The sequence below is a fragment of the Rhinolophus hipposideros genome (genome assembly GCF_964194185.1).
Source record: "Rhinolophus hipposideros genome assembly, chromosome: 4".
Classification (NCBI taxonomy): Eukaryota; Metazoa; Chordata; class Mammalia; order Chiroptera; family Rhinolophidae; genus Rhinolophus; species Rhinolophus hipposideros.
The window spans coordinates 4386937-4407158 of NC_138050.1; positions in this window are offsets into that span (position 1 = coordinate 4386937).

Consider the following 20222-nt stretch of genomic DNA (forward strand, 5'->3'; position numbering starts at 1 on the left):
TAAGATAACCCAGCAAGAACTAAGAACTCTAGGGGATCTACCTAATACATCGAAGCAAACACAGAGTCAGCCAGAATGGGGAAACAAAGAAACATGTCCCAAATAAAAGAAGAAAACTCCAGAAATGGAACCAAATGAAACAGAAGTAACCAACCTATCAGACACAGAGTTCAGAACACTGATGATAAGAATGTTTAAGGAGCTTAGAGACGACATAAAGAAGGATAGAGAAATCATAATGAACAACCAGTTAGAAATAAAGAACACACTTACTGAAATAAAGAACTCATTTGAAGGAAATAACAGCAGGTTAGATGAAGCAGAGGATCGAATCAGCAACTTAGAAGACAAGTTAGCAGAGATCACCCAAACAGAACAACAGAAAGAAAAAAGAATAAAAAACAATGAAGATGGTTTAAGAGACCTCTGGGATAACATCAAGAGCAACAAAATGCACATCATAGGAATACCAGAAGGTGAAGAGAGGAAGCAAGGGATTGAGAACATATTTGAAGTAATAATGTCCGAAAACTTCCCTAACCTGGTGAAGGAAACCAACATACAAGCCCAGGAAGTGCAGAGAGTTCCAACCAGGATAAACCCAAACACCCAGGTCCACACCAAGGCACATTATAGTGAAAATGGCAAAGCTTAAAGACAAAGAGAGAATCCTAAAAGCAGGAAGAGAAAGACAGAGGGTTACATAAAAGAAAACTCCCATAAGACTATCAAATGACTTTTCTACAGAAACATTGAAGGCCAGGAGGGAGTGGCAGGAGATACTCAAAGTGATGGAAAACCAAGGCCTACAACCTAGATTGCTTTATCCAGCAAAGCTATCATTTAAAGTTGATGGAGAGATAAAGAGCTTCCCAGAAAAGAATAAGCTAAAGGAATTTATTACCACCAAGCCATCATTGCAAGAAATACTAAAAGGACTTCTGTAAATAGAAGAAAGATGAAAACAATCTAACCACAAATTTTAAAATGGCAATAACTATGTACCTATCAATAATCACTTTAAATGTAAATGGATTAAATGCTCCAATCAAGAGATATAGGGTGGCTGAGTGGATAAGAAAGCAAGACCCTTGTATATGCTGTATACAAGAGACTCACCTCAGATCAAAAGACACACACAGGCTGAAAGTGAAGGGTTGGAGTAAGATATTTCATGCAAATGGAAATGAGAAAAAACCTGGAGTTGCAATACTTATATTTGACAAAATAGACTTTAAAATGAAGAAAATATTAAAAGACAAAAATGGGCACTATATAATAATAAAGGGATGGATCCGACAAGAGGACATAACCCTAGTAAACATATATGCACCCAACATAGGAGCACCTAAATATATAAAACAGGTACTGACTGACATAAAGACAGAGATCAACAGTAACACTATCATAGTAGGGACTTCAACACACCTCTGACAACAAGGGACAGGTCTTCCAGACAGAAAATCAATATGGAAACAATGTCCTTAAATGACACATTGGATCACTTGGATTTAATGAATAGTTTCAGAGCAATTCACCCCAATGCTACAGAATACACGTTCTTCTCAAGCGCACATGGAACGTTTTCCAAGATAGACCATATGTTAGGCCACAAAACAAGTCTTGATAAATTTAAGAAAATTGAAATCATACCAATTGTCTTCTCTGACCACAGTGCTATGAAATTAGAAATGAACTACAGAAAAAAAAAAACCTGGAAGACACGCCCATTCATGGAGGCTGAATAACATGTTACTAAATAATGAATGGGTAAACCAGGAGTTCAAGGAAGAAATCAAAAGATATCTCAAGACAAATGAAAATAAAAACACGACGACCAAAAATCTATGGGATGCTGCGAAAGCAGTCCTAAGAGGGAAATTCATAGCATTGCAGGCCTACCTAAAGAAACATGAAAAATCACTAATCAACAGTTTATCTTCACACTTAAGGGAGCTGGAAAAAGAACAGCAAAATAAGCCCAAAGGGAGTACAAGGAAGGAGATAATAAAGATCAGAGTGGAAATAAATGAAATAGAAACCAGAAAAACAATACAAAAGATCAATGAATCCAAGAGTTGGTTCTTAGAGAAGATAAACAAAATCGACAAACCTTTAGCCAGACTCATTAAAAAAAGAGAGAGAGAGAGGACCCAAATTAATAAAATCCGAAATGAAAGAGGAGAAGTGACAACAGACACCACAGAAATAAAAAATTTTTTAAGAAACTCCTATGAGCAACTATATGCCAACAAATTTGACAATCTGGAAGAAATGGACAATTTTCTAGAGGTGTACAACCTTCCAAGCCTAACTCAAGAAGAAACAGAAAAACTGAATAGACTGATTACCACCACGGAAATTGAATCAGTAATCAACAATCTCCCAACAAACAAAAGCCCTGGACCAGATGGTTTTACAGGTGAATTTTACAAAACGTTCAAAAAAGAGTTATCACCTATTCTCCTCAAGCTCTTCCAAAAAATCCAGAAGGTGGGAAGACTCCCAAACACTTTTTATGAAGCCACTATCACCCTGATCCCCAAATCAGACAAAGACACCACAAAAAAAGAAAACTACAGGCAGATATCTCTAATGAACATAGATGCAAAAATCCTCAACAAAATATTAGCGAACAGAATTCAGCAATACATTAAAAAGATCATACACCATGATCAAGTGGGATTCATCCCTGGTATACAAGGGTGGCTCAACATCCACAAATCAATTAATGTGATACATCACATTAACAAAATGAAAAATAAAAAGCACATGATCATATCAATAGATGCAGAAAAAGCATTTGATAAAATCCAGCAGCCATTTATGATAAAAACCCTTAAGAAAGTGGGAATAGAGGGATCATATCTCAACATAATAAAGGCCATATATAATACACCCACAGCTAACATCATACTCAATGGGGAAAAGCTAAAACCATTCCCCCTAAGATCAGGAACAAGGCAAGGTTGCCCACTTTCTCAACCTCTATTCAACATATTGCTGGAAGTTCTAGCCACAGCAATCAGACAAGAAAAAGAAATAAAAGGCATCCAAATCGGTAAGGACGAAGTAAAATTGTCATTATATGCAGATAACATGATACTATATATATAAAACCCTAAAGACTCCACCAAGAAACTGTTAGAGCTGATAGATGAATTTAGTAAAGTAGCAGGATACAAAACTAATATTCAGAAATCAGTTGCATTTGTATATACCAATAATAAAACATCAGAAGGAGAAATTAAAAAAAAAACATCCCATTTACAATTGCTTCAAAGACTATAAAATACCTGGGAATAAATTTAACCAGAGAAGTAAAAGATCTGTACTCAGAAAATTATAAGACACTGAAGAAAGAAATGAAAGTAGATACAAATAGATGGAAACACATACCATGTTTATGGATAGGAAGAGTTAATATAGTTAAAATGTCCATACTGCCTAAGGCAATATACATATTCAACGCAATTCCTATCAAACTACCAAGGACGTTTTTCACAGAAATAGAACACATAATCCTAAAATTTATATGGGACCATAAAAGACCCCGGACAGCATCAGCAATCTTGAGAAATAAGAACAAAGGAGGTATAACAATACCTGACATCAAATTATACTACAAAGCTACAGTAATCAAAACAGCATGGTACTGGCATAAAAACAGACACATAGATCAATGGAACAGAATAGAGAGTCCAGAAATAAATCCATGCCTATATGGCCATTTAATCTATGACAATGGAAGCAAGAATGTACGATGGGGTAAAGACAGTCTATTCAATAAATGGTGCTGGGAAACCTGGACAGACACATGCAAAAAAAATGAAGCTGGACCAGCTCCTTACACCATGTACAAAAATAAATTCAAAATGGGTTAAAGACTTAAATGTAAGATCTGAAACCATAAAATTCCTAGAAGAAAATATAGGACGAAACTTCACAGACATTACCTGGAGTAAGATTTTTACTGATACATCAACTCGTGCAAGGGAAATAAGAGAAAAAATAAACATGTGGGATTACATCAAACTAAAAAGTTTTTTCACAGCAAAGGAAACCATCAATAAAACAAAAAGGGAACCTACTGAATGAGAAAAGATATTTGCCAATGATATATCTGATAAGGGGTTAATATTGCAAATTTATAAAAAAAAACTCACTCAACTCAACTCCAAAAAAACAAACAACCCAGTTAAAAAATGGGCAGAGGACATGGACAGACATTTTTCTAAAAAGAACATACAGATGGCAAACAGACATATGAAAAAATGCTCAAACTCACTAATCATTAGAGAAATGCAAATAAAAACCACAATGAGATACCACCTCATCCCAGTCAAAATGGCTATCATCAATAAATCAACAAACAAGTGTTGGCGTGGATGTGGAGAAAAGGGAACGCTTGTGCACTGTTGGTAGGAGTGCAGATTGGTGCAGCCACTTTGGAAAACAGTACGGAGGTATCTCAAAAATCTGAAAATGGAACTACCTTATGATCCAGCAATTCCACTCCTAGGTATCTATCCGGAGAAATCCAAAACTCTAATTCAAAAAACTTTATGCACTCGTATGTTTATTGCAGCACTTTACACAATAGCCAAGACATGGAAACAACCGAAATGCCCACTGGTAGATGAATGTTTTAAGAAACTGTGGTACATTTATACAATGGAGTATTACGCAGCCATAAAGAAAAAAGAAATCTTACCATTTGCAACAACATGGACGGACCTAGAGAACATTATGTTAAGTGAAATAAGTCAGACAGAGAAAGACAAGTACCATATGATCTCACTTATATGCGGAATCTAAAGAAGAGAATAAGTGAATGAACTAATCAGAAACTGTTTTGGAGACAAAGAGGAAAAACTGAGGGTTGCTAGGTGGGCGGGGGGGTGGGGATAAGGGGGAAGGTGAGGGGATTAGAAAACAGTCGGTAACCACAAGATGGCCACGGCATTCTGAAAATTGATTTGGGCAATGTAATCAATAATGTTGTAAAGATTTTGTAGGGTATCCGATGGACACGTGTCCCATTTGGAAGACCACCTCAGGGATGATGTAGATGCCTGATCACTGCACCGTACACCTGAAACTGAACAATAATGAATGCCAACTACAAGTTTGTATGTATGTGTATGTATATATATGTATATACATATATATGTATATGTATATATGTGTATATGTATGTACTTACAAGAAGCGGAGTACAGCATTAGGAATAGAGACAGTGGAAATGTAATGGCTGTGTGCGATGTCAGAGGGGTAGTAGATGGGGGGAGGAGTTTCACACAATGTTTATTACTTTGTCTTGTGCATCTGAAACTAAAAACAAAATGTAGAGAAGCACTTAACAAATGGTTGATGAATGAATAAATGATTGACTAAATCAGAAAAAAAAGATTAATAAGAAATTGAGTGTTTAGGACAGTGGCTGGAACATGGCATAATGGTATAATATGATGAGAATGACACTGTTATTATTGATAGCATGATGAGTACAGAAGTCAGGCCACAGCTCTCATGTTACCTTGAGGTACTGTGACCTGGTAAGAGCTGCATGGGACGGCCACATCCCAGGGTGTAGCGGATGGGCCACGTGTAAAACTGGGAAGCTCATGGTTCACGAAGGCAGCCGCTGTGTAGTGAGCCCACATGCACCAGGCATTTTGTTTAATGCTTTACGTGTATGGTTTTATGTATTCTTTGTTATGAGTTAAATTATGTCCCCACACATTTGCATGTTGAATTAACCCCCAGTACTTCAGAATGGAACCTTATTTGGAAATAAGGTTGTTGTAGGTGTATTTAGTTAAGATGAGGTCTTGCTGGTGTAGTTTGGGCCCTGAATCTAATGTGACTGATGTCCTTATAAGAAGGGGAAACTTAGAGATTGGTATGCACACAGGGAGATTACAGTTCTTTGTTACAGCAGCTCTAGCAAACTAATACATGCTTAGATCAGGTTTTGGGGGTAGGCACCCTCCATCAGGTTCCAGCGCGGTGACGTGACGCACAGAGCGAGTAAGTAGCTAAGCCAGGAGTCAGTCGCAGGCCCCTTGCCCTTCAGAGCTGCACAGGGGACTCTAAGAATTAAAGTAGGTGGGATGTGCTTGGATGGAACTTTCCCCTCAGTTGAGAGTCCAGGAAGCAAACGAGCTATCATGAAATGTGAAGCCTTTACCGCTTAGGACAGACTCTTATTTGATGTAACTGTGTTTATTTTGCTCTAGTTCTCCCCAGCAGTTAGCAAACTTATTTTGAAAGTTCCAGCCCTTTTATTCGTGCTCTTGGTTCATGGCCTCAAAAGAAAGAGCAGTGCATCCTGGAAGGTCAGTATGGAGGTGACTGTGGAAATCATCCATGGAAAAGGTGACCCTGGGCTGCTTGTCAAAGGGCAGCCGCCTCCCTTCTGGAGTATCGATTGGTTTGAAGATGCTCATTTTCCCGGACAGAAAGGTAACACATACTGTACTGTCAGTCATTGGTAGCACAGTGGGAGTCCATCTGTCTGTTCACTTCTCACTTCACGAGGCAATGTTCCTGAGAGAAAGAAGGTTTTAATGAGGGGAGGACAGAGTTGATTCTGGAGCCTGGGAAGAGTGACCTCAGGTGGGATGCTATAGAGGGACCCTGTGAGTTCTGAGCAAGGGAAAGCTGGGGAGGGGCTCTTCCCACTAAAATTGACCCTGACTTGGCAAATTGGCATTGAATGCCCTGAATAAAGACAGCTACAACAAATTCAGCACTGCCGACTTACCCATCGTCTGTGCAGTACCCTCCTGCCTTCTGCTAAGAGATGTGCCTCTCTGGCTGCAAGCCTAGACACAGGACCCAAGCCTGGTCCATCTGTGTCCTTCCTTGGATTTTTCTGGCTGGAGCTGGTGGCGAAGCTGGAATTGGGATGAGTTCAAAGCTTGTGGGGTCCCTGCTATTTGGGGGAAGAAAGCCTTTGTGCAGTAGGGGTGGGTGAGGCCAGTGGGCACCCAGGAGCAGAGACGAGAAGGGGAGGCAGAGCGCAGGGGAACGGCAGTGCCACAGCTGATCCCAGCTGCCCGGCAAGGCCGTCTACCTACCGACCTGGTTGCAATGAACAACACATCTTCCCTTTTTATCTTAAACTATTTGAGTTAGATTTTCTTTCTTTCTTTCTTTCTTTCTTTCTTTCTTTCTTTCTTTCTTTCTTTCTTTCTTTCTTTCTTTCTTTCTTTCTTTCTTTCTTTCTTTCTTTCTTTCTTTCTCTCTCTCTCTCTCTCTCTCTCTCTCTCTCTCTCTCTCTCTCTCTCTCTCTTTCTTTCTTTCTTTCGTCTCTGAGGCTCAAAAGAATCTTTCCTGGTAAAACTACTGCATGGTAAGCACAGTTCACACATTATCTCTAATGAGCTTAACTAACCTACAAGGTGGGTCTTTCCCCCATTTTGTGGAAGAGTAAACAGACGGCCAAAAGAATTAAGTGACTTAGTTCAGAAGGATTGATTATTACACCCAAGATCACCTAGTTTCAGGTAGTTTCCGAATGTAAACTCAAGTCTGTAGGTCTCCAGAGAGTGCTGTCCCCCAAATCCACACATGTCTGTGTAAAGCTGTTGCTAAGGGGTGGCGACCACACTAAGGCACTCGCCAGCATGTGCACTGAGCAGTACAATGTGTGAGAGAGTGACGTGTCATTTATGACTAGGAATTTTAAGAGGCAGCTGCTATTCTTATTCCCACACCCTTTGTGCCTGGATGAAGAGGACTCTGAGAACCCAGGCAGGGTGGGACCCCAGATGGGGACAGCCTGGTTGTTGGATGGGAGAAAAGTGTCCCTTCCCAGGACCACTGGTGTTGGATTGTTATAATAGACAGAAATAAACTTTATTGTTTCAATCTATGGAAAATACAGGGTTGATCTGTTACAGTGGCAAGCCTACTTTTAAGGAACACACCATGCTGTTTCCTTCTAAGAACTATCCTTCTTTCCATCTTAGCTCCTGTTGACACAAAACAGCCCTCTATGTGGTGTGCAATACTAAATTCACAAAAAATCACAGCTGGACATGGAAATTTGAATCTGTCAGTTTCCTTTCTTTTTGAGAATGCCAGATACCAGCACACTCCTGAAACGTTTGGTGTGTCCCTAAGATTTAAAGAAGTGAACTATTGGGGCTGAAAAATCAATATCAGACATGCCAGGAATTTAGTTCTTTGGTTCCTAGTTGATTAGTTTTTATTTGATAGGAATAATATATTCTTAAATGAATGGCATGCCATATTTCCAAGATAGGGTTTCAATGTATTTTAAACGCACTTTGGAAGTGATTCAATATGCTTGAATCATCATAGGCAAGATGCTAATCTTGTAATCATGAGTTCAGATTAGAAAATGGAGAGGCACCAGGAAAAGAAAATAGGGTAGAAGACACGCCCTCACATACAGGATTATGATTATCTGATGGCAGCAAGTTTTCAAAAAAATGTTCATTAAAAATATGAAGTCTCCAACTTTCTGCTTTTGGAGGATGCCTTTGAATGACTTTGACTTTCAAAATAAGTAAAACATGCAAGTCCCCAAATCTTACCATTTTAATCAAATTTGCTCGGAGGCCTGAACTGAGTTTGGGTCCTGGTTGTATCACTGACCGTGACTTCAACACCCACTTTTATATAAAATTTTATATAAAATGTCTTCGTCACTGCCCTGGAATGGGATGGGCTCTGAGCTCACTCTGTGGGACCGCGTTGTCCCCTCCCTCCCCGCCCAGTAACACCCCAGCACACAGATCGCAGCCTCGGTGCTCAGTCTCTGAGTGTCTCCTGTCCTGCGCCTAATCGCACTCCCTGTGAGAGCTGCCTCCCTCAAGCGCCTTCAGACTTACATCTCCAGCCCTCGTCTCTCCTCCACGCAGGGTGACCCCTTCCAGACACCCACGTTGACCTCATGCTCCTCTCCCACCCTCCTCCCTCCCCCAGGTTTCAGCTCGGGCACAAAACCTCAGTGTCATCCTCGAGTTCTCTCTCCCTCCCTTCACCCACCTTTAAAAAACAATGGCTTTATCGAGATATAATTCACACACCACAAAGTCCGCATTTTTAATGTGTACAATTCAGTGGTTTTTAGCATATTCACAGTTATGTAAACCTCACCACTATCTAGTTTCCAAGCATTTTCATTACTACAAAGAGAAACCCCATCCTCATTACCTGTCACTCTCTAGTCCCACCTCATCCCACCCCCTCTCAACTCTTAAATGAGTTTCTGTCTCTGGATTTGCCTATTCTGGACATTTCCTGTAAATGGAATCATATAATATGTCTCCTTTTGTGACTGGCTTTCACTTAACATAAGGTTCTCAACATCTGTCCATGTTGGTACATGTATTAGCACTTCAGTTCTTTTCCGTTGCTGAATAATATTTCACTGAATGGATGTACCACATTTTGTTTATCCATGTATCAGTGCATGGATATTTGGGTTATTTCCACTTTTTGGCTAATATGAATAATGCTGTCATGAATATTCATATGCAAGTGTTTGTGTGAATATGTTTTCATTTTTCTTGGGTATAGAACTAGAAGTGGAATTTCTGGGTCATATGGTAACTCTATGCTTATTAACATTTGAGGAGCTGCCAAGATTTTTCCCAAAGTGGCTGCACCATTTTTCATTCCCCTCAGCGACGTATGAGGGTTCCAATTTCTCCACACCTTTGGCAACACTTGTTACCACTTATCTTTAGCATCCTGATGGGCATGAAGTGGGGGTTTTGTGGTTTTGGTTTGCATTTCCAGGCTGACTAATGATATTAAGCATTTTCCCCTGTGTCTACTGGCCATTTAAATATTGTCTTTGAAGAAATTAACATTCAAGTGCTTTGCTCATTTTTTAAATTGGGCTATTTGTGCTTTTATCGCTGAGCATTGAGTTCTTTATATTCTAGATGCAAGTGTCTTATCAGATAAATGATTTACAAATATTTTCTCTCATTCTGTGGGTTGCCTAGTCACTTTCTTCGTGGTGCCCTTTGCAACACAAGTTTCTCATTTTGATAAAGTCCAACTTATCTATTTTTTAAATTTTGTCTCTTATATTTTGATGTCATATCTAAGAACCCATTGCCTAGACAAGGTCATGAAGATTTACTCCTGTTTTCTCCTAACAGTTTTGTAGTTGTCACTCATCTCACATTTGGAGTTAGCTTTTGTATATGGTGTGAGGTAGAGGATGGAAGTCCAAGATCAAGGTGTGGCGAGGTTTCATTTCTTCTGGGGTCTCTCTCCTTGGAGGGCAGATGACTGCCTTTTTGAGGTGTCCTCACATGTCATGCCAGGCTATGAGTAGGGGCCCTGATCTCCTCTTCTTGTAAGGACACCAATCGTATTCAGTTAGGGCCCACCCTGCTGACCTCATTTAACCTTAATCACCTCTTTAAAGGCCCTGTCTCCAAATACAGTCAGAAACTGAGGTCTTGGGGGTTAGGACTTCAGTATGTGAATGTAAATGGTATACAATTTATTCCATCACATCCATCAATCATTTGTTATGTGAGTGGTCAGTGAGCTGGTACAAAGCAGTGACACTCATCTCCCTCTGAGGTTCCAGTACGTCTTTGATTTAAACTCCAGAAAAGAGGGTGGATGAATCACGAAAACTGTCATATTTGTTGGAAACCCACATGAAATGATGGATGAAACAAATCAGCTAGATTTCTCTTTTTGTATAAAAAATAGTGCATTATGAAGATCACAGGGTAACCGAATTTTAGAGGTGGGCAGGACCTTCGGACAACATTTCAGAAAGGGCCCATGTACCCTGTGTTATAGCAAAATAAGGTGAGAACCGCTAGTGGCAAGGGGCTTCTGCCTGCCTTCTGTCCGTGATGCGGCCCCAGCTCCCCTCCTCCACCCTCCAGCACACCGTTGCAGGGAACTTTCGGAGAACATGCAAGCAGGGGCTAAAGCTTGTAGGGTTTGCTCATCCAAGCCCGAAATTCTCTGAGAGGCGACCCTCCCGCATGTGCTCCCTTTCCAAAGCAGACTCAGCAATGTAAGTACCATCTGGCACATCTGCTGAGCAGAGGCCCCTGAGGCTGCAGAGAGGGCAGAGCAAACGGGAAAGGAACCCCTTCTCTGACTGAAACCGGGCGGGGACACATCCAAACGTACAAGGACCTTAACGTGTGGTCTGTGGACATGGAGAACTTTTTGTCCTCCTCGGTGACACACGGACGTAGATCACTGGAGCTGTGTGGCTTTTCAGCATCCTTGCTGGTTTTCTAGAATAGAAAAGGAACAGATGAGCACCTAGCAGTTTTAACTGCTATTTCTAAATAAAAATGCAAGACGAAGCTTGGCCCGGATCTGGCAGCTCTATTCAGCCCAAAGGAGGGTTACGTCTCCCTCAGCAGTGAGACAAGTATGTGTCTTGTGTGATGAAAGGACTGGAGGAAATAACACCCAGTGACAGCAATACAAGTCAGCGTGAGGCAAAGCAGGCTTTGCTTCTGCACTGCTGACAATGTCACCATAAAAGGAATAAAGGAGGATGAGCACAGGGTAGAGCCGGATGGAAACCCTGCAGGTCGTCACTTGATGTGGCATTCCTGGGGGGTGGGGGCGGTGTCTTTTTACTGCACGTTTATTTTAAGGCGCTCTGGGACTCGGTGCGCTGAGGGAATGGGCAGGGGTGGGTAGGGAGAAGGGAGGCAGGGCCAAGGCTGAACACAATGCAAAGTAAGTAAATTCTTCCCAATCACAGACAGAGGGGAGCCTGAGGTAAAAGAAATGGGTGGAAAATCGTTTTCTTTCTTCCTTACTAGGCACCCGCCATAGGGCTGGGTGATCTCATTGGTAACCCTGATTACTACTCTAGAATTGGTACCCTGCATATCACCATTTAAATGAGGAAACTGAGGCCGTAGTTGTTAAGGATTGCTGGGCTAGCAAGTGACAGGGCGGACTGGGTCCCACGAGCTGCCCTGCCAGGCAGTGGCTTACGGCTGGCCTGTTCCTCCTGGGAGGGTCGGTCACCTGCGGGTCCTCCATTGACACCGGGCACAGAGGCTCTGAGAGGAACCCTGGCACATCCTGGATGACTTGTTATTACCTACAAACCCCCACTGTCAGTGCATGGGGCGGCAACTCCCCATCTCCCACTCTCCTTCCATCTTCAGTTCTTATCAGTGAAAATGACATTGGCTTTTAGAAGAAGTCAGACCTGCCTGCACTTGAACCTTGATTCTGCCATTGCTTCTAGAAAGTGATTTGACTCTTCGGAGCTTCAGTTTCTTCATACATAAGTGGGGTTGATGTGAGGATTAGAGACGATGTGTGTGTTGCACAGAGCCTGGTACAAAGTAGGTGCTCAATGAAATGACAGTCGCTATTTTATTGAGAAAAGTGCTACCGAGCTCTTGTTCTGGAGAGGTGTGCTGTGGAAGGTGGGGGCCTGATTCTAAGCGGCATACTGATGACACATGGAGGGTGTGACTGTGACAGTTTGCCACCCTGGTTGTGTAGTTTGCTCCTTTACTACCCCATTTCCAGGCTTTCTAGAACAAACTCTGTTTTCTTATGTCAATTCTGCTATGACTTCAGGTGTGGTAGAGTCATTCAGATGGGGCTAAACCATCTGAATTAGTGGAGAAGTCAGCGTCAACATAGGGCCATCTGAGCCAGGTACACAGAAAGTACCCTGTTAACACTTGGAATCCCTGACCACTCTGCACAGCAGACCGTGGTTCACTGTTGGGAAGGTGGCAATCTGAGGAGAGGAAATGTGAGTGGATGATGATTCCACACAGTCTCTTTTTGCAGGGTATTTACCTTTTAACTGAGTTGCTTATTAACCTTCAAGAATGAACCTTTACTGGCCACAGACAGATGTTTCCCAAGCTGTGCGTACTGGAGATCAGCTTTAGACAACAAGATTCTTAAATTATTCTGAAAGGGAGCTAGCCCTCCGCAGTCCTACTCTCAGGTGCCTTCCTAGACCAGTGGCCCTGTGGGTTGGACAGAGAAAGAAAATTTACCAAGGCAGGTAAGGATGCCAGACCCTAAGGATTCCATCCAGGCCAGCGGTGAGCAGCAGCAATGAAAACGCTTGACTCCTTTACAGATGCAAAAAACCTTTTGATCATATTGTGCTCACCTTGGGGGCCAAGCAAGGGACGCTTGGCCTTTTCTTGCCTTGACGTCTTTTCTCACATCCCTTATCTCTTTCATCACTCACGTGACACTTGTTGCTCCCACAGTGCACCCTAAAAATATCCACAGAAAAACAAAACGCAGTTTCTTCATGGGATCAATTTTCTGACAAGTGACTGATTTTTAAAGGTCCCAGTTTTGCTTTCAGCAATGACTAGTGTTCCCTTTTTCTTTCATCCCCAGGTGTTCAAGCACAGACAGTCTGAAGAATGAAAATGATGTGTATAAGAAAAGAAAGACTGTTCCCTTCTCCTTCTCTAGAAAGAGGCAGGAAGGGTCAGCTGGGGAAATGAGGAACCATGAAGAAGCCACTTGGTTCTGATGAAGTGAACTTACTTCATCTCTACTGAGTGCCAGGCATTGTATCAGGGCCTCTCCATACAGATGTGCTTTGATCCCCACAGAAACTCAGTGAGGAAAGCACCTCTGCCACCTCCTTAGGTAAGAAAACATACACATGGAGAGGCTACTCTACTTGTCATCAGGAAAACAGTGGGGCCATGCCTCAAACCCAGGAGGTCTGACTCTTAAATTGGGCTCATTGAGTTGACCTATCAGTTTCATTAACCAAACAGCCAATTTCATCCTACAAATATTTGGACAGACATTTTTAGTTAAATTACGTTTTGGCTTTTGAATCTACTGAACAATAGAATTGTTAGGAGCATCAGATGGAGCGATCGAGGGCCTTCCTGTAGGTTTCAGACACCGGTCTCACCAGGAGATTGTGAAGGAAATCACCAATTCATTCCCCAGTGCATCTTCTACCCACCCAATCCCACGTACCCTGACCTCCGACCTCAGCCTTGTCCAAAGTGACTGCAAGGACTTTGGAGGAAGAATATGAAGAATATTTAATTTCAGCCTCCCCTTTTGCCCACTGCCAAATAAGAATTCTCTTTCATCATTTGTGACTTCAGCAAATAGTTGAGGGATAATTGGTTTTGTTTGGTTATCAGAAGTTACAAGTTGAACAATTTTCCAGGAATCAGGGAACAGAATTTGCTATTCAGAAAAGTTCAACCAAAGCGAGTGCACGCTTCGTCTCTCGGAGGGCAATGCTGCCACCGACCAGCTGACCCTGTAAAGCAGAACTGACGCGGATCTGCTGATTTTTCAAGAGAAGGGGGACATCTCTATTTTCATTGGAAACTCCCAGAATTTTAAATGCTGGTACCTAGTTTGAAAACATGTTTTAGTTCTCTCTGGGGCTGCTTGGCCATACTGTCTCTGGGAGCCCTGGTTTAGGGGCATGTCACAGGGGTGTACAGGGAGAGTCCACTTCCCCTGAGCTCTTCTTTGGCGTCTCTGGTTCACGAATTAATTCTGACAGAGAAGTGGAGTCATTTCTGAACCACTCAAGTATGGGACTCCCACATTGGTTGGGGCTGTAATGGTGTTCTGGGCCACCCCGGCCAGTATGTTGACAGTGAGCTGAGGTGAAAACCCTGCTCTCCACGGCGTCTCCCACAATGGTGACCGTCTGGTGGGGAAGGGTGGCTAGCTCATCACCCTGGCTCTGTCCTTCTCTCCCCCCTTTGGTATGCAGCAGGAAGGTAAACAGACTTGAACTTGGGGCTCTTCCATCTGCCAGGCCGAGGGTTGGGGAGGTTAAGTGCTGAGTGTCCACAGTGACTTAGGGGGCGGAGTGAGCCTGTACATCTGACGAGCCCTTGAAATGTCTCCTCAGACCCAGTTTGACGCTTTCACCCTTCCTGTTAGGAGCGGAAATCTGAAATTCTAACTTCTAAACTTTATTTTTATTTTTTGAGTGAAGGGAGAGTAGCCAGTTCATTTGCATCATCTCTAGCAGTTCTTTTCCAACAGAGCCAGACAGAAATACATGTTTAAATGGTTGTCATGGAAACCAGCCAGCATAGCTCTCCTCCAAGGTCTAAAGGAGGGATTATAAAAGTTTAAGCAATCACCATGGAAACCTAGAGCAGATTCAAGGTGGGTTCAGATCCCCAGCACACTAACTGGCAGATAGATCTTTGGGTGCTGGGTCTTGGGGAAGGTGCATTCTGACTGTCCACTGTAGGAATGCAAGGCTGTCCGCTATCTAGAATCAAGGCTGACACAGAGGCCATGTCCACAGTCATGGGCTCAGAGCATCCATGGGGTCAGCAGCGAGGTGGGTGTGTTCCCCCAGAGCTCAGACTTTTACTCTTGGTTTCTTCCATTGTGGTTTTGAAGTGGACCTTGGGGCTCTCCTGACCATCCTTCCTGATAGCTTATTCCCCACTCCATCAATTTCCTGATGATGGAGGGAGCCCACAGTCCTATGAAATGGAACCCTGCTCGGCTTTGCAGCAGGGAAGACATTCAAGACCCTGTTCTGGCATCTCTATGGCCTTGGTCAAGATATGTCCCCCTTTTGTGTTCATTAATAACCAAAACAAAGCCTGAGATCCTGCCTTCCATTACCTCAAGTTACAAATGTACTTGAAAACACTCCATACATGGCCCAGCACTCTGTGCAATTATTGGTTTCTTCAGTTATGGTTTTTCCTCTTCTCTAAGGTGAGCCTTCTTGGGAATATATATGTAACAGAGGACCCCGAAGGGGTCCCAGTAAAGGAGACTATAACTAATCCAAAGTGAGTTGTACAGTGGGGTGAACCCTCTCCCTTTTTTTCTGACAGGGTTAGGAAATAAGGAAGTGGGCCAAGAAAGAGAAGTCAGGAATGCCAACTAGATGGTACCAGTGGGGCCAGGTGAAGTGGCCAGATTCTGGCTGTATTATGAAGGCACGGCCAGCAGGTTGGATGCGGATTGTGGTAGGGAGGAGCCAAATGTGACTAGAATATGTTGGCCAGAGCAACTGGAAGGATGGACTTAGGGCCAACCGAGATGGGGATGATGGTATGAGGGAGAAGAGTGGGATTCAGGTTTGGATTGAGTTTTGACATCCATGAGATAACCAAGTGGAGATGTCTTGTAGAGGCCCAAGGCAGTTGGAAATACCAGATCAAAGTTCAGATAGAGGCCGGCTAGAGAGCTCAACTTGGGAACTGACAGCAGTGGTACCGCGGGAGGGGCCGTCACAGGGTGGAAGAGAAGACGTGGAATGCGACATGGAGGAGAAGAAGGCCAAAGACTGAACCCTGGGCTCCGACATTACATCATGGAGATGTGGAGGGAAAGTAAGGGAGACGGAGAAGGAGCAACAAGTGGACGGAAGGAAGACCGAGAGGGGCTGGCATCCTGCAGCCAAGTGAGGACACACAGGAAGGAAATGGGAGCGGCCTGCTTCTCCAAGCGCTCAGAGAGCCGGTGGGCGGAGGCTGGGACACTGGAGTTAGCAGCACGAGGGTCACAGGTGACTCCTACAAGAGTGACGTGGTGCGTGGCAGGGATCAGGGCCAGGTTGGAGTGGGTGTTAGACAGACTGGGAGGGGAGGCCTTGGAAGGGCAAGTATGGCAACTCTTCCCAGAACTTCCTCTCCAAAAAATCTGAGTCTCAGCATTGTCAACTTAGCGTCATGCCTGGCACATCATATGCACCCAACACAGAGAGACAGCAGTGACGCTGAGGGGGTGTGTGTGATTCTTTCTACAATACAGTTGCCTGGATCTCTGGAGATACTGGTTTAGAGCTGTAAGCAATTTGAGTGGCCCCGGTCTTCTGCAATGCGAGAAGGAAGAGGGATGGACAGGAGACTTACAGCAGAACGAGGGATCTGTGAATTTGAGCTGGATGGGTCCTTAGCGCTCGTATCCCACTTTCTTATTGAGCTGGAGAGGAAACTGAGGCCTGAGGTCACAGCTCCTCTAGGGGCAGAGCTCAGGCTAGAACAGAGAGATCCTCGTCTGGGTTCATTACTTTTGTCCTGTCCCCAAAGACGCTGAATTTTGAACTGACTCAGTTTAGGAAGGCTGAGTTTCAGTTTCTTAGGATTCATATCCATGATTGTTCTAGAAAACCATTATTTTCTAGTTCTAAGAAAGTCTAAAGAAAATTTCCAAGAAACGTTTCAACCACACCACATCTCTAACACTCTGGTGACTTAAATGTCAGCGAATCAGAAACATATAAAGGAGGCTTTCCTTGAAGGCTAATGGGAGCTGGAAGGCTATAAATTGGAGGTGGAAGGGCCTCAGGGGAGATCCTGCCAAGAAAGAAGCTAGGTGGTATTTCACGGGAGTCTGAGACCTTGAACATGACTCCTTACTGATTTTCCAGGATGTTTAGTGACAACTGGAACAACATGCTGAAGGAAAGAAGGGAAATAAAACAAAACAAAACAAAACAACACAACAACAACAAAACCCCCCCAGGATTCCAGCCTTCCTAAAGCTCAGAAATACTCACAATCAGGGCTAGGCTGAAAGGCATCATAAAAGAAATAAACGGCTGTCCTCAACATGTAGGGAGCGGACTTCTGAGTGGCTTAAAGTGGTGTTAAATATTTTCTTTCTTACAAAAGCACTGCTTGGTGAGGTAAACCAGGCTCTTAAAATCCAGGGTTGGGCCAGGGAAGGAGCTGGGAGGAGTGGGGAGAGCAGGTGAGGGGCGTTTAGAAAGGCCAAGAGCAAACGGTGAAGACAGTCCCAGCTAATGAAATACCTGCAGAAGATCGCAAGTAGGCAGAGACTCTTGTCATGACTATCATCTGGGTGACAAACGCTTCGGGGGGCTGGGCTGGGTAGCGGACATGAGTGTCTACGTCTGGGCTCTTCCCTGACTCCTTTCTCGGCCCACGTAGGTGAGGAGCCCACCTGGAGATCACAAGGACGTTGGGAGGAAGCTGGTACTGGCTACAACTTTCCCACTACCCTGGGGTGAATCGTAGCATTTCTGCTCTCCCCAGTCAGAGATTTACTCTGTTCCTGCATCAGAATCTTTCTCTGAACGAAGGCCGTCCCAGAACAAGGCCCAGAGTCTGAGGGTTGGGGCTTCACTGATCCAAGTCTAGAGGGTGGCAGGTGGACACTGGCCCTGGGGTTAGAGAAACTGGAGTGCAGCCCCAGTTCCACCCCTTCCTGCTAAATGACCCGATGGGCAACTCCTCTAGGCTTACATGTCTCACCTATAAAGTGGGAGTGCCCACAATTCATATCTCGCCCGGCTACCAAATTATAAATATAATGCGTGTGAGTGATTCTCAACCTTGGCTGCAAATTAGTCACTGTGATGTGTCTAAAAACTACAGGTGCCTGGACCCCACCCCCTTGAACAGTGGCTTTTATTCTTGGCCACATATTAGAATCACGGGGGAGCTTTTAAAAGTACTCATGCCTAAACTTTAATCGCAGACCAATTAAGTCAGACTCTCTGAAGGAAGGACCTAGGTAACTGGATTTTATAAAGGCCCCAGGTGACTCCAATGGGCAGCCAAGACTGAGAACCACCTATGCACATGCAAGTTCTTCTTTAGCGAGTAAGTGCCAAGCACATGTAAGGAACTGTCGTCAGTATCAACTAGAACGTTAAAAATGACGATAGTGACATTGAGTAATTGGATGTAGCTTCCCAGAATACTCTCAAGAGCTTCGCAAAAGAAGTATGAAGCTTAACAAATTAAATGTGAAGAATTAAGGAAATGATCTTCAAGGGGCAAGTTATTAGAAAACATTTATAGAACATTAGAATAGTACAGAAAAAACTCATGGCAGGACGATGCCGCATGTATACACAAGGCACCTGCAGCCGCTTTTCAAGTGCAGACTCTGATTCAGCGGTTCTGAGGGGAGCCTGAGACTGTGTTTCTAACACACTCCGAGGTGGTCCATTGTCGTGTCTGCAAGGATTGAAATCCCAGCCTTTGGAGACAGACAGAGCTGGGTTCCAGTCTCCTGCCTTCTAGCCCTGAGTTGCTTCGCTCAGTGCAGTGGCCGTTCTTCACTTGTTTGTAAGTAGCAGTAAACCTCTCCCGCTTCTGGAAAGCACACCTTCCCAAACTCTAATCACGTGCTTCTAATGGGCACTGCCAGAGGTGGGCCAAATGGGTCCAACGAGAGCCTTCCAGGTGGTTGGACTGGGGACCAAGAGTGTCAGCTGGTCTCTGTGGCAAAGCCGTGGGAGGCAGGGGCTCCTGCCACCTGAGGGAACTGACACACAGACGAATGCAAGCTGACAGAGGGAGAGAGCTGGAGCAGTGCTTGAGTCCCTGTTCCCAGCAGTTCCCAACCCTGAGTGGTTTTCCTGCCCTTCTTGTGTTCAATGAGCCATCCAAAACATTTTCCTCTTGCCTTCAGTCAGTTTGAGCTGGGCTTCTTTCAATACAGAAAAAAAAAATAAATGCCCTGAACATCTGAGAAGTTAATTCCATGCTTTAGTTTAGTTTGCTCATCTGTGAGAGGGGGCTAATGGGATCTAATCCCAAGGGTGTGATGGAGATAAAACAGTGCACGATAGGGATGGAGCTCAGTACAGTGCCTGACACTAAGTGATGTTCTGGTCAGAATGTCCCAGGGCCGGCAGTGCCATCACCCAGGCAGCGGCCCATTGTAAAGGGATTGCATTCCTGGTTCAAACCTGGACCAACCCGATCTCTTGAAGTTCAGCCAGTGCTAGGATGTATGTCATCGGTCTGATCCAGACAAAATGTCTCCATGTGACTCGCACAGACTGGCCCTGCCCCATTCCCTAATCCAGAGACCCAAGGCCAGCCTGGCAGATGTGTCCCCAGACCGGCTGTGATTTTGGGGCTGTAAGGCTGAGGGATGGACGCGGACCTGGGTTCTCCCTTGGCCTCTCTCTGAACTCACTTGGTCAAAGTCCAGCTTCCAGAAGATCCAAATGTCTCCCGGCTCCGGGCCTTCCTGCTGCCATCACGGAAAGCTATTACAGCCAGCATGCCTTGTAAAGGTCCCCAAATCCCACTTCATGCGAAGGCCCAAGACCACTGTCCTATGTCGATATTACTATTTAATATCACGTGGCACACGAGGGGTGCTCAAACGATGTGGCCCAAGATTGCTTGAACTAGATTTTGCTCTCATTTCAGCTCAACAAATATTCATCCCACTCCCAGGATGTGCGAAACCCTGTGACGGGCGCCCACCCTCACTCTGCCTCTCCA